Below are 13339 nucleotides of genomic sequence, written 5' to 3'. Positions count from 1 at the left end.
AAGTTGGCCCTCGCGGACGCCGCGATAATCAGCCCGTGATTGTCAGAGTCCGATCAAGTCGGTTCATTAGTGACGAACGTACACGTCTTTGTCCACTCCTGCTTATATCTGCATCCATTCATGAGCCTTTTCATTTTCCCGCTTTGTTGTGACTAATTATTGGTGAACTTATTCTTTCCGTGAGACTCCGTCTGTCACCTCCAGCATCACCATCCCTGAATTCAGATACAGCCTCCTCATACAAAATTCAGCACAACTTTAAATTATACATATTACGATACAATATTAAAGCTATATCCAGTATATATTAAGCAATAATGAGGAGGGGCTCGAGTCAGGCCTGTCAAGTACAGAGTCAAATTGCAAAGAAAAATGTGACTGTGAATCAGCCTTCTTTTCCCCCTCTCTTGTATAAAAGCCGTGCAGAAATGTCAGGTCATTTACCGAAATCCAAGCAACCTTTACACAGAGAGCCAAATTGAGTCCATCAGGGCAGAGGTAGGTGGCACCAGCAGGTATATGAGGTAATTTATGCCATCAACTATTGGCGTTTTCTGAGCTAAAATACAATATTACCCGTCTCTAGCAGTGGGTGTGAAAATACTGTCCCCTGGATTTCACTTTGGTTGGATCTTTCGTAACAAAATACCATCTGCAGGCCAAATTGCCCCTCGGGGACATTAAAGCTCTGTTCCAATCTAGTCTACTCTACAACGTTATTACCAATAACAGTAATGGCAAATGTAGAGGGGGGGGGGGGGCATGAGGGAGTGGAAAGGGTAGCACAGTGATGCACAGGCAGATGAAGAAGATAAAGTGTAAAAGAACAACTGAAAGGTGGTTTAGCTGGTGATTTGAAGATTTTTATTTTGCTCTGTCCAGTATAGCTTATTTTCTCCATGAACAGTTGTATGTTCTTTATCTATTATCAATAAATGCAGAGAAATCTTCTTAGAGAGATAAAGAAACCAATGTGGATGTGCCAAAACTTGCAGTTCCTCAGACGTCCACATGAGGCTGACTCCAAAAGCGAGTCAGCCTCCACAAACTCCCACGTTAAGATTCCCAACTTTACAGCAGGAATAAAGATGTCACAAAAAAAACCTTCCAGAACCAGTTTTTAGTTAACCTTACAGGACATCTAATATCTTTTATGGGGTAGGACGATGATCCCAAGAATGGCAGCAGATCTCTGACAGAATGGCTGAAAAACAAACGACACAGAATTCCAGTCAATGTTCAGACCCGACTGAAATGCTGCGGAGGCGAATGTGCATAAATAAATGTCCACAAACCTCAATGAACCTGTATCCATATTGCTATTGAAATTGGTTCTGCAAGCTACCAAATCATGGAGTTTACTTCAGCATCAAATCAATCAGGTGTTGACTGTCTGTGATAGGAACACTTAAAGGACCTGCTAATATATTTGGCACATTTATGTGTCCATTTATAAAAATGTGAACTAACAAACAAGAAAGTCTCTGGAGCTGTAGCCCGCCACTAAGTGCAGCTGTCTCCCATAGCAAACCTTATTTTTTTTCTCTCCATTAAATGTTAAAGCCAAACATTGCACTTTGAATTCCAAGCCACACCTAATGTTGTGTGTCTAACCAGGAAATAAATCTCTTTCATCCATCCACTGCTTGTTGCATCCTTTTCACCGCGCTCACACGTAGGCGTTCAGTCCCTGTATGCACAATTGCTTCCTCCTGACAGTCATTCTCACTGCCAGAGAACCTTTTCTGCAGGGCAAATTTGAAGAAGGAACTCGGAAATATTTTTGTTAATAGAGGCCTGTGCAATCAGGGAAGCTCTGTGATATAATAAAGGAGAAGCGGTGCAATACAAAAAGGTATACGTGAGCATGTTGGTACTGTATCCAAGTGGCTGCTTTTTGTGTTGGACATAAATCCTGTTTGATCAAATCCATTCCAGAGTGAATGCATCTGGAAAGAAACTGCAGCTGATGCTCTTCTATGCATGCACTATATGTGCAATAATTCAGCGCAGATATTGCTGGAGCTATTAAGGAGCTGCTGGACTTGTTAACAGTAACGATGACAGTCTCTGTCCTCTCCAGCGCGAGTCGAGTTTACAGTATGGAGCCAGGCCTCGCAGCTGTGGCTCCCCTCCGAGACGCGCAAACACCCACACCGAAATGAAGACGCAGACACACTGAACTTCCTCCTGCAAAACAAACCAGCGCTTTCCTGTGCAGCTCCCAGAGGAGCGTGGGTGTGCAGGAAAAAGCATGTGAACTAATATAAATACATAAACACACATAAATTTTTAAAAAAAAATAAGCTGTTTACAATTACATTTATAAGCTTTATGACCTGACATATGTTTTGGTGTTTTACAGAAAATGAAGATGCAGTTTACGTGTTTAGTGAATTTTTATGTTTTAATGGCTTCTTTTTAAACAGCCTTACTGCACTGCTGACTTTTCCAGACATTACTCAATAATGCACAGTCAGAACTTTAACTTGTATCATATCTGTATGACAGGCCAGCTGAGTGCTCTACATCCAGGCTGCACCGTTGCCTAAAGCAAAGGAGTTAACTAAGAGTATTCCCGGTAGTAGGAACATGTTTGTGCAAGATGGAAGCACGAATGACCTGAGAACAATCCAATTCTCCTGAAATTTTCTTGGTGAAAACACGACTAAGCCATAGCCCTTCAGAGAGTGGGATTCGGGATCAGTAGGTTTAAAGCCTCTGGGGTAAATGAAGAGTTAAAGTTAAGGTTTTGTTTTGGAGAGTTTGTTGGGTCATCTTTGTTTAGAAGGCTTCACTGCTGAACATTTGGTACTTGTCGCAGTCACTAGCATTACAGCCAGCCCATTGCAACCCTTGAACAATTCCTTGAACTAGCTGTGTATACAACCCAAAAACCGCAATTTACAAAAACCAGCAAGAAAATTACAACACTTCACTCAACAGCATCTAAAGTGTATTTAAAAACACCACAAACTGCACGTGTGCATTTCAACAAACAGTGTTCGTCTCAACCGTTGTCTATGTACAGAAGTTCTTGGAGTTCCCGTCTCAGTGGTCTGAAATTTGAGCCTCCACATTTGGTCAGGAGGCTCCTGGGAATATACGGCCGGGATGATGAGAGGGTGGCTGAATACTGGATGTGGAGAAGCGTGTCTTCCTAACACAGGCTGGATCAGAGAAAGAGAATATGGATAATGCACTACCTGGGGTCAACAGAGGTCTTCCCTGTGTGTATAAATTTATGAGTATGAACAGCACTGCTTTTGAATTGTAACTATAGGGCTGTGCATCTGTCGATCGCTACCATTTACAGTCTGATGTTTTAGCTGAATGCACACTTTGAAATGTGTAAGTATTGGTGATTGTAAAATGAAATAAATGAGGCAACTACAACGTTTTTACTAAAACTGGATGATGAAAGCTTCAAAACTTTAGGGATTGGCGAACAACCAGTGACTTTTTAACAGTTTTATGTATTTACACTCAGAAGTGATCACTTGATGTCACGAGTCTGATGTTTAGTTCTAATTATTGGAAAAATCTGTGGAAATCTATGTTAGGTGCAGCTAATTGATGCATTTTTATTTGCTCATCTGTGAAAGCCACAGTTTCAAATTGCTCACATTACCCCAATGCACACTTTTATGTTACCCATCTGCCCATGTTCATTTCATTTCCAGTCCACTGCAAAAACACACAAGTTACCTGATGTGTTTAGTTCTCTGTTGACCTCTTTTATAAGGCCAATCATTCACTTTCTGTTTTCTATCTTTTCTGCATTTTGTGGTGGACCTAAGCTCCGGTTCCCCCTTTTCATCACTATTTGCCTCAATTATCGTCAGTCACTCACTCATGACCCTGTGTTTATTACGGTACCTTATTTGTTAGTCTGATCAACAAATATAAAAACATGTAAGCACTGTTTGACAAACTCAACTTAAAGTCCATTTAATGGTTTTTTTCCAGAGCTTTCAACCACAGAAATCGACCCATTTGCACACCGGTTACAGTTTAAAGTCCCACACCAGCCTACAAACCTTCAATCTGAGGCTGACTGCTATTAGTCCCGAGTGGGATCACGATTGTTCAGAGATGGATCGCCTCCAAACAGCACTAACCATGGCACGGTTACAATTGTAAGCCTCACATTAAGGTCCTGCATTTGAATCCAGGCTGGGGCCTCTTAGTACAAATCTTCTAGCAAACAGCAATTCTCCCCCCCCCCCCCAGTTGCAAAGAATTTGGATCCTGTGAGTGAGCCCTAATAATCTCACACTATTCCACTGATGTTCAGGTGGCAGAATTGCAAAAATAGCAAAAGACAGGAAAGAAGATTATAACATGGATGCAGAAAAAAAAAAAAGAGCACCAAGCTTTGATTTTCAGTTCAAACTGGGCATCAGCGGGAGCTCTTCTGATTTAAGGTGAAACAGCCGAGTGGAAATGTTCCACTTCAAAGGATTTACCACCTGATATGATCTCAACTCTGTTCAATACACACTGTTAAATACTAACAGACAGTCTTTTGTTGTACTTAAGACTGTTTATGATAAGCATCAGCACAGCTCCACAACTGTTTCATTACTGCAGAACTACTTCCTGTGTTGGACGCGTTATCAGACGCCCCTTCCTGTGCTCTCTCCATCACCCTGACAGCCTCCCGGTGTGTGTTGCAGAAATACTGCATGTTTCTGTGTCCATTATGAGGCTAAATAATAAGAAGGCACTTAAGCAAAAGGTATGTGTTGACACAGCAACTTCACTTTAATGAAGCGACTTTGAGAATTTTATATGATATAGCCCACAGAAAGAAAAGCAGTAGGTCTTTGTCTGAGTGGAGGAATTTATCAATAAAATACCACAGCGCTCTTACACTGTACCCCGTGAGGGTGTAATACTCATTATACAACAGAAAGCTACGAGTAAAAACTTGTTGGACTGGTGAAAAGCAGAACCAGCATTTTTACATTCTTACCACTAACTAACTGCAGAAGATCTCTGTGGCCAACAGTGTTTTCCAATCCCATGCAAAGCAGACCTACTCCAGGCCACAGGTGTGACCCCAATTGGCCACCCCTACCAACATCATTGTACTAGAGTACAGTCTTGCAGTGGCCAACAACACTGGATGAGAGCACGGACAGGACCAGCAGCAACATAACTTCATGCATTTACTGAGGTGTAATGCAACTTTCTGCTTCTACTACGCTAAATATTATATTTTATACTCTACACCGTTACTTTAAATTACTTTACAGCTTTAAAAAGTCAGCTTTTACAGTCATTAATTTACAGATATGTTGCATTATTACATAAAAAGCAAAGTAGAAACATAATTTTCTATAATTGCTATTTGAGTTTCAAAGTGCATGTATTCTCATTATACAACTTCTGGACTTATAAGCTACTGAAGTAAGTAAACATTAAAATGCACCTAAGTAAGAAATCTGAATCTTTATTTACCACTTTGCAAACTGGTGAATGTATCACAGCATTGTGTTTAAGCAGTTTTTCAAGCAATGAACAGACAACAGGACGCTCAACAAGATCTGTTCACCTTTAAGTTTTCATGGTTTGTGTCTTCATCAGTGTCAGTGAAGCCCACTACAGCCGGATCAATGACTGTGCTCTGACCTGTCAGTCATGTTTTTATCATCGGTGTAAAAAACTAAAAGGCAAAATCAATGTTCAGCTGACAGGAAACTTAATTCAGAGTTAACTCCAGTGTTTGACCTGCTGTTTGCACCACATAAAAGGTCAGGTGGAGATAAGAGTCACAGGGATTAATCTTCTGTCTCACAATCCCTCAATCACTGATCCGTTTACCAGTTCTGAGTCATAGTTTGCTCCGATGTATTAAAAAGCTACAAAAGCCAAAATTTGATTTCTTTGAAAAAAAGTTTTAAACTTAGGTTTAAAATGAATTTGTATATTAAAATGGTGACCCCTTTCTGCAGCTGATTTTACCACTGCTTTCCAAATCAGGACATAAGAAGCACTGATAAGTATAACAGAAGGGAAGTTTACAGTTTAATGCTGCTTTAGGCTCAGATTGCTGTGGGACTTCCCACAATGCACTGAGGACTTCTACTTGTGGCATTTACATGATACTGTGCATGTTTTCTCTTTCAAGTAGTTTGTTTTTTGTCCTTTTTTTGTTTCCGAGATGTTTGCCCCTCCTTAAGCCTATTTCTGCAGGAACTCCCTTCCTGCTTGAAGGGAGTTTTTCCTCTCCACTGTCACTAAGTGCATGTTCAAAGGGGAACGCCTAATTGTTGGGGTTCCCCATCTAATATTGCAGGGTCTTTATCTAAGAAAATTAAGCACCTTGGAACAACTGTTGCTGTGAACTCAAGCTGTTTAAATAAAATTTGAATTATACTGACGCTCGCATCCAAACACTTCTGAATAGAGTAAAATATGTTAAAATGTTTCTCCCAGTGCTCCCAGAGGTATACGGATGTTTTAAATCATAGAAAATGTGAGGACCTACATGAAGCAACCAGATGAAAGACTGCTAGCACCCTCAGAATGAACAAACAGGTGGGGTTCAGTTGAGTTCTCAAGCAGGCAGACCACCAAATCATCAAAAACAAAAATCAATATTTTCCTTCAATCACAAGTCTACCACTGAGGTCGTCATTGAAATAACATCGTCAGGTAGCTGAAAGCATGTCCTGAGTGAAGCTCTGATTAGAGATCTTAGAAGGCAAAGAGGGAAGATTAGGGTGGAGGTGATCAAATCTTACCTGTTCAGTGATGAAGCCTGTTGAACCCTGATGACATGAAGAACCTCTCTCTCCTCACCTACGAAAGACACAAGAGTTGAGTTTGTTATTTCCTTTAGTTATACTTGGTAAACGTATTGATCAAAGCTTCAAACATAAATGCATATTTTTGGGTTCGATGGTTTGAACATTCAAAAACGTTGCTGCTGTGTGAACGCGGCCCGGCGAATCACTCGTAGCTTTAAATCTGAACTCGCTAATTAACTCTCCCACGGAGTTCGACTTGAAACACACAAATTAACAAAATTGAAGCGATGAGGTTTACGCCGCCATTTGATAGAAGGTTAATTATGCTCAGAAACAGCTGAAAAACAGGAGAAAGAAGCAGCCAGGAAGTAAACTTCAGAGGAGACGACACCCCCACACACCAACGCTGCTCATATATACACACACACACACACACACATGCTAATTACGCCTAATGCAGGAATCACTCAGCCTCCAACTTTTTTGTGACTCAGCTCAATCAGACTTTAGTAGTCCATGTGATCTGGACCAAACTAATCAACCACCTACACTACCAATCAGCCACGAGTCAGAACACTTAACTCCACAGCCTGGCAGGGTGACCAAGCTCAGATTAATGCAGTCTTCAGTACTTCACAGTTACCCCTGATTAAAGTGATTTCATGCCATTCATGACACGGCGCCCCAATCCCGGCTCTTAACATGCAGGAATTTCCACCGCACTTCACACAAAGGGAACTTTTAAAAAACGCTTAACATGAATCTCATAGAAAATGCATTAAATGCACCATTAGCTCAATTTAAAAGCTCAAAGGCAACAGAGAGCTGTTCATGTAAGCCAAATGTCTGAAAAATATGGACGAGACAACTGAAACTCTACACATTAAAGTCCACGGAAAGACTCCATCTGATAATCTGTCCTTCAGAAAGCAAAGATTTGAGTTATAAAGATGAACCTGTTTTTTCCTTCTATGGACAAACAGTTCAGTTTTCTCAAGTTCTCTTCTGCACAAGCTTTTTGGTGTCAGTGCCAATAAACACAGAGTTTCTGACAATGTGTGCAGCATAAACGTTATAAAAACGGCACATTTTAACCGAAACCGCAATCTTTCACTGAATCTAATCTAAGTGGTTTTATGCAGGACATGAAGCTCCTAAAGCAGCTCCCGATGAATCAGTGATTCCTCAAACGCTACCCCTCCTCCAGCCTCCCAGTGTGGACACCTGTGGCACATCTGTGAGGCATCAGAGAGGATTTTTAAACCTCTACTTAGCCATGAAATGAAAATCTTTAGAAGAACAGAAGAGGTTCACCTAGGTTCAGAAAGGAAACCTGTTGCCAGACCTGAGCTGTGGAGTGCTCCGCCTGCTCCTCTGAGGTCTGCTGAGTCTGTGGACTTACTCCACGCTTAGTTCTGTAGTATTTTGCCTCCAATGAGTGTAAATGTTATTTTTGTATTTTGTACATTTTGTTCTTTTATATTCTTTCATCCGCTGTCCCCTTTTTGAAAAGATTTTGCACCATCTTAGATCAGTTTTGTAAAGTGCTTTGTCTTGGAAAAGCACCGCATAAATAAATAAATATGGCTTGCTCCTTCTCGCTGTGAGGCAGCAGCGCCAACAACCGAGCCACGCTGTGGCCCGTTTGATTCCTGGAGATGAGAATGATTTGTAAATGCTGTAAAACGTTTTGTGTGCACATGCTGACATCAATAATCGGCTCTTCCCTTGAAGTGGATTACGTGACGCTTCTCTGTGTCGCTGAAGTTTAGGTGCCTGTCAGGTGTCCATCTGCGAGCAGCGTGCTTATGATCAGCATTTTTAACAATCCGCCAAATCAAACATGTGGAGCTACCCAGTGTGGCGACTCCTTGTGATTAAGGCGGCGTCTGAAAGAAGATTTTGGATGCGTGTGAAGACTTCAATGAATCAAAGCAACAAGTCAAAGACATGGTAACATCTATTAATATCTACAGGTCTTAAAAAGTAGTGGTTAACGGCTACGATTTCAGTTAAGTCAGTTAAGTGTTTTCAGTTCTTTTAAAAATAAAAAAAGATCATTTGTATTAGCTTTGATATTCCTCAGAGTGTACCCCTGGGAAGTTGTTGCTGGTGATTAGTGCCGATCCTATAAATACACACGATACAAACTCTGCTGGGTAAACATGCATCCAGCTGCCGAGTGTCAAACGATTAGCCTCTGTTTGACCTGCAGCCCAGCGATAAGTTATTTCCTCAAACATTCACACGCCCGACTTGGCTGTTTGTTCTGGAGGAAAAAACCCAGAGGGCCTGCTCAAATTTGCTGCATTGTTTAGCTGAAAGATGGCAGTTTAACGACTGAATTCCTCGTTAAATACGTTGCTTATTAATCCTTCTTGTGAGGCGTCATTGAAAATTTTGAGGCCTTCTGAAATCGGCTTGCGCGTGTCTCAGTTCAGGCGATGCAGCTGGAAATTCTCCATCTAAACTTTAATAACTTTGGTTATCTTTCTACAAACATTTCCTTCTCTCCGTGGAGCGCTGAGTGCTGAAATATAAACGAATGATTCTGTTAACTCTAACTGGAGGTCAAAGCAGTGATTATTTTCATTATGGATTCATCTTCTAATTACTACCTTATAAAATTCACCAGGCCATTAGTCTCAGGCTAAAGATATTTAAATTTAAGGTTTCATAAAAGACAAATAAGCAAAATCCTGACACCGCATGAGCCGGAAAAGAGAAAATAGTTACTGATTAATTTTCTTTCCTTTTTCGTTTTGTTCCTCTGCAATAGAGCACGGTGACTAAAAAGGCCAGATTCTTTAGGAGTATATCTGCTGGTGATCACATTTGTTTAATGGAAAGAACTGAAGTTAAATTAAACTTTATTTGAAAGGAAATGCAAGATTTCATTGAAAATGACAAAGAAAAAAGCGACTTAAAAAGATAAGAAAGCTGTCAGTTAATATTTTCTATTGCTTGATCCTCAGTCCATTCATAATGCATGACAGGAGATAATTTTAACGCTCTCTGGACTCTGATGTTGGAGGTGATCTGGACCTTTTCCCCATTTCATGCATGAAATAAAAAGCTGCTTTGATCAAATTTGAAAAAACACGTGCTTTAATGAAAGCTGAATCAAAGCGTTCCTGAATCCAATTCTGTCTTATCGTCAGTTTACCTGTATCGCTTTTATTTGAACTGCAGTGTGAGCAAGAAGTCAGAGTAGTTCCAGGTGGATACTGGACTCCACTGGGGGCTCCTTTTGTTACAGATTCATAACTTTTTATGGAACGAATTTCAAGTCAAAGCCAACGTGCGTCTGAATCTGTAGTCTCAAGGTTGCATTTAGCATTTTGCAGGTGATGTGGTGCCTCTGGTTTCATGACTCTTTGCAGACTAGAGAAAAGCATATTGGGGTTTTGTTCATGAGAGGGGAAAGGAGAAGTCAAAAGTCACAGCTCCCATTTCCTCGCCCTGATCTATGGCCACAAACTGAGAAAAAGAAGAAAGAACAAGATAGCAGATTCCCTCAAAAGCCAAAAGCGACACCACAGCCGACACAAGTCTCAATGAGAGCTGAAGCTACTGTTGACCAATTTATGAGTAGATAGTAAACACATCAGATCTTACTAGGAATACAATAATGCTGGATATCTGCACTGATATGGACTTGGTTACATGTTAGGAATGAAAGAATGACACATTGTTTGACCGAAATGAAAATCATCAACCTACAGAGGGCTGAATTCAAAACCACCCTGAAAACCAAAGAGCAGAGCCATAACGTCACTGCAGCAACTCAAAACAGTAATAGTAGTTTGTACGATCCCACATGCTTGCATACAAGCTCCTAATGAAATAACGGATGGTGTCCTGGGGGATCTCCTCTTGGATCAGGACCATCACTGAACTCCTGGACAGTGTGAGGTGCAACCTGGCAGCGTTGGATGGATCAAAACATAACGTTGATGAGGTGTTCTATTGGATTTTGTTCAGGTGAGCATTGGGCCAGTCAGTGGTATCACTACCTTCATCCTCCAGGAACTACTTACATAATCTCACCACATTGTCGTCTACTAGGAGGAACCCAGGGCCCACTGCACCAGTCTGACAGTGGGTCCAAGGATTTCACCCAGATACCTGATGGCTGTCAGAGTGTTGTTGTAAACTGTGTAGAAGTCTTTGCCCTCAAATGTTATGCTTCTCCAGACCATCACTGACCCACCATGGAACCTGTCGTGCTCAACAATGTTAGAGGCAGCATAACTGGTGTAAAACCAACGGTCAGCTATGTTTCTCTATAAATGTGGAGAGAGCTTTAAGGTAAGGCGAGGAGCTCAGTTATTTGGCAGCAGAAAAAGAATCTTAACACTTTCACTTTTTAATCAATTGGATATTTTGCATTCCTTCAACATTCTGTCAATCGATCTTGCATGTACCACGGGGTAAATACAACCTTCTGTACTGCAGCACAGCATCCTTGAGACTTAAGCAGTCTATTATTCAAAGGGAGTGGGTGTTCATGTTTCTGTGTCTCGCTTGTTCTCCATAGTGGGACGGTCTTATATACACCGCTATGTATTTTCTGAAAAGACACAGACACATATGTGGAAGTTGAGTTTTTCCACTTAGAATTGAATCAAAGATATAATCTGTCACAATGAGACAGTAACACTGACATTTTCTTTTATTAACACTCTGTAGAACTTCAAAGTCCTACCCTTTCGTTTGTCCTCGGGACCAAAAATTGTCCCGCCCCAAAAAGTGCTTTAAAAATGTTATATATCAATATTTTTTTCCACTTTAAATTAGTCAGTCTTTTAAAACTACTTCTGCTTAAAATATCCACATTAAGTTTTAATTATATTTTCATTGTTTTAACCCTTTAAATACCAGTTTGGGTACATGAGCGCCCTGTTTTTTAACAGGGAAAAAAATAAAAAAATTTATATTTTCCATAAAATACATTTAAAGTAATATTTGATTGTTATTATAATTAGGCCTTTAGATGGTCCAAACATTAGCACCAACATTCATTTTGATCCATTATTATTTTTTGTGCAGGAGCACATTTTAAAGAATCCATCCTTTAGTGGTCCTCGGGACCAAAAATGGTCCCGCCCCAAAAAGTGCTCTAAAAGGTTATATATCAATATTTTTTTCAACTTTAAATGAGTCAGTCTTTTAAAACTACTTCTACTTAAAATATCCATATCAAGTTTTAATTATATTTTCATTGTTTTAACCCTTTAAATCCCAGTTTGGGTACATGAGCGCCCTGTTTTTTAACAGAAAAAAAATAAAAACTTAAATATTTTTCATAAAATGCATTTGAAGTAATATTTGATTGTTATTATAATTAGGCCTTTAGATGGTCCAAACATTAGCACCAACATTCATTTTGATCAATTATTATTTTTTGTGCAGGAGCACATTTTAAAAAAAATCCATCCTTTCGTGGTCCTCGGGACCAAAAATGGTCCCGCCCCAAAAAGTGCTCTAAAAGGTTATATATCAATATTTTTTTCCACTTTAAATGAGTCAGTCTTTTAAAACTACTTCTACTTAAAATATCCATATCAAGTTTTAATTATATTTTCATTGTTTTAACCCTTTAAATCCCAGTTTGGGTACATGAGCGCCCTGTTTTTTAACAGAAAAAAAATAAAAACTTAAATATTTTTCATAAAATGCATTTGAAGTAATATTTGATTGTTATTATAATTAGGCCTTTAGATGGTCCAAACATTAGCACCAACATTCATTTTGATCAATTATTATTTTTTGTGCAGGAGCACATTTTAAAAAAAATCCATCCTTTCGTGGTCCTCGGGACCAAAAATGGTCCCGCCCCAAAAAGTGCTCTAAAAGGTTATATATCAATATTTTTTTCCACTTTAAATGAGTCAGTCTTTTAAAACTACTTCTGCTTAAAATATCCATATCAAGTTTTAATTATATTTTCATTGTTTTAACCCTTTAAATACCAGTTTGGGTACATGAGCGCCCTGTTTTTTAACAGAATAAAACCAAAAACTTAAATATTTTTCATAAAATACATTTGAAGTAATATTTGATTGTTATTATAATTAGGCCTTTGGATGGTCCAAACATTGGCACCAACATTCATTTTGATCCATTATTATTTTTTGTGCAGGAGCACACTAAATGTCATATAGTGCCATATCAGGTTTATCATTTTTTGCATACACCAAAAGCTTATTACCTTGTTTTGTTCTAAAATAAAATAGAAATTGTCTAAATAACAATACAAGATCACTTTGAATCAGAAAAACATTTATTTTAGAAGGATGAACATGAACATTTATGTTACTGGGAATCAGAGAAAGTTGTGTGTCCGCGGGACGTTGCAACACCTCCAGCGGTCCACTAGGTGCACCTTTGCGCGTCACGAGCAGCACCATTGCCCGCTGCCAGGAGATGGGGTCTGGGTCTTGGTGTCAGTGTCCCCAGCACAACACGTCCGACACCACGTGAAAACATTTTTTTTTTTGTCGTAGCCCCAAACTGAATGTAACGATACTAATTTTTCACTCTTTTTGCTTCTCGCGAAACAAAGACACTTCTTCGCG

The 13339-nt window shown here is 39.7% G+C and overlaps 1 protein-coding gene across 4 annotated transcripts in view; it reads right to left on the bottom strand.

Moving 5' to 3' along the window:
* The window catches only part of LOC146499319 (plexin-B2-like), a 234773-nt gene that overhangs the window by 157167 nt on the left and 64267 nt on the right, over positions 1-13339 (bottom strand). For all 4 annotated transcript variants that reach the window (XR_014870228.1, XM_085138090.1, XM_085138092.1 and 1 more), the window contains exon 2: positions 6753-6810. The gene's annotated coding sequence lies outside the window, so the exon portion shown is untranslated. The remainder of the gene's footprint in view (positions 1-6752; positions 6811-13339) is intronic.

This window comes from Neolamprologus multifasciatus, chromosome 17 (genome assembly GCF_963576455.1).
Source record: "Neolamprologus multifasciatus chromosome 17, fNeoMul1.2, whole genome shotgun sequence".
NCBI lineage: Eukaryota > Metazoa > Chordata > Actinopteri > Cichliformes > Cichlidae > Neolamprologus > Neolamprologus multifasciatus.
The sequence above is the reverse complement of the archived record's forward strand: the minus strand, read 5'-3'. Positions and strand labels throughout refer to the sequence as shown.